The sequence below is a fragment of the Protobothrops mucrosquamatus genome, unplaced genomic scaffold (genome assembly GCF_001527695.2).
Source record: "Protobothrops mucrosquamatus isolate PMUCROS unplaced genomic scaffold, P.Mucros_1.0 scaffold4920, whole genome shotgun sequence".
NCBI lineage: Eukaryota > Metazoa > Chordata > Lepidosauria > Squamata > Viperidae > Protobothrops > Protobothrops mucrosquamatus.
The window spans coordinates 59,542-61,868 of record NW_015390804.1 but is presented as its reverse complement, the minus strand read 5'-3'; positions in this window follow the sequence as shown (position 1 = coordinate 61,868).

Here is a 2,327-nt window from a genome sequence, read left to right as displayed (position 1 = left end):
GCGGAACTGCGTGCTTACAAGAATAAACACCGTAGATGACACATACCTACACACACGCCCACGGCCTGCAAGGGTCACACCCTAAAATCAGCACACGCCCCTCAAGCCCATACCAAGGACCAGCCCCCCTCATAAAATGATATCTCTGTACCCCATTTTCTCTGTAGCTGCCCCCTCAGGCACATCTCCTTGCTTTGGGGAATAAATTAAACTCCTCTCCTCACAGCTGTCTGGATTTCATTGTGATTTGTTTCTTGAGCAGCCCCCGCTTGAGTTGGGACCCCAAATTATTCTTTTGGCATGACGTACAACCAATACTTGTGTCATGGTTAGAGTGAACATTATAATAATAATAATAATAATAATAAAGTTGGAAGGGACCTTGGAGGTCATCTAGTCCAACCCCCTGCTCAGGCAGGAGAACCTATACCATTTTGGACAAATGGCTGTCCAGTCTCTTCTTAAAAACTTCCAGTGTTGGAGCATTCACCGCTTCTGGAGGCAGGTTGTTACACTGGTTAATTGTTCTAACTGTCAGGAAGTTTCTCCTTAGTTCTAGGTTGCTTCTCTCCTTGATTAATTTCCACCCGTTGCTTCTTGTCCTGCCTCCAGGCGCTCTGGAGAAGAGCTTGACTCCCTCTTCTTTGGGGCAGCCCCTGAGATATTGGAATACTGCTATCCTGTCCCCCCTCGTCCTTCTCTTCGTTAAACTAGACATACCCAATTCCAGCAGCTGTTCCTTGTATGCTTTAGCCTCCAGTCCCCTGATCCTCTTTGTTGCTCTTCTCTGTACTCTTTCTAGAGTCTCAACATCTTTTTTACATCGTGGTGACCAAAACTGGATGCAGTATTCCACGTGTGGCCTTACCAAGGCCTTGTAAAGTGGTATTAACACTTCCCGTGATCTTGATTCTATCCCTCTGTTAATACAGCCTAGCACTGTGTTGGCGTTTTTGGTAGCTGCCGCACACGGCTGGCTCCTATTGAAGGGATTGTCCACCAGGACTCCGAGGTCCCTCTCACAGTTCCAACAAATGAAATTCTTCGAAAGAACTTTGAGGCATTGTGTACCTTAAAGAATCCTTATTCGAGAAGCATAATGTCAGCACTAATATAATCAAAGCCAAAAACTGAATTCCCCTCCCCTGGGCACATAGTATCAAAGCCCAATTCCCTCCTTCAATTAACAGTCATAAATGACATTCCCCAATTAACTTGAAGTGCGGGCTTTCCCTCCAGTTCTCCAGCCTGGCCAATCCTTATCATCTCTTATTTCAACAACCTTGATTCTCACACTTTGTCCAGTATTACTATGTCTAGCTGAACTCTCATGCACATCCCCCCCTCCCCAGCATCATCTAACCCTAAAAGCGAAAAGGAGAAAATGGCTACATCTCCATTATCAAAGCCAAAGCATCCGATGTTAGCAGCGTTGACATCTTGCACATCCCCACGGTCACATGACCAACACTCAGGTGCATGTATTTACAACAGGTGCAGCATCCCCAGGTCACGTGATCACCTCTTGTGGCCTTCCCAGCCAGCTTCCGACAAGCAAAAGCAACGGAAGAAGCGGGATTCACAACTGCAGTGTTTCGCCTATCAGTCACGGCAAAAAGGTCATAAAATCAGGTGTGACTCAGATTGACAACTGCCTTGCAAAGCAACGGAAATTCTTACAACCCAATTGTGGTTATAAGTCAAGGACTATCTGCATTCCTTCACGGGCAAAATGAGTCAGAGGAACAAAGCGGGTCAATACGCTATTGTGCTGAAATGTGTTGTAACTCTGTTGTGCTCACCTGGGCGGGAGGCCCAGAGCTGGTGGAGGCAGGAGAAGGAAGAGAAAGAGGGCAGGGGAACACAGCAGCCTCGGGCGAAAGGAGGTCCTGGCAGATCCTTCTGAGCTGGGAAAGTGGAAGGCTTGGGGTGGACAGAAGTCGGGGGAAAGAGATGGGACAAGCGGCCAAAGATTTTGTCCATTCCAAGTTCTGCTCTCTTTTTAAAATCAACCTGGAGTTAAGGTGGAATTTCCTGACAGTGAGAACCGCTGATCAGTGGAACAGAAATTGCCTTCAGACGTTGTGGGGGCTCCATCACTGGAGCTTTTCAAGAAGAGGCTGGACAACCTAGTTGGGTAATGAAACGTCTGCAAGAAAACCACCAAGCTCAGAGAGCACCAAGGATCCCTCAAGTCAACCCAATGCCCTCTTCCTGCTCAGCCATTGTATGTGTTTGTGTGTGTGTGTTAGTGAGCGTGTGAAACTGGAAACATTCATCCATTCATCCCTTGTGATTGACAGGCAGAACTACCCATTATGCTCCAT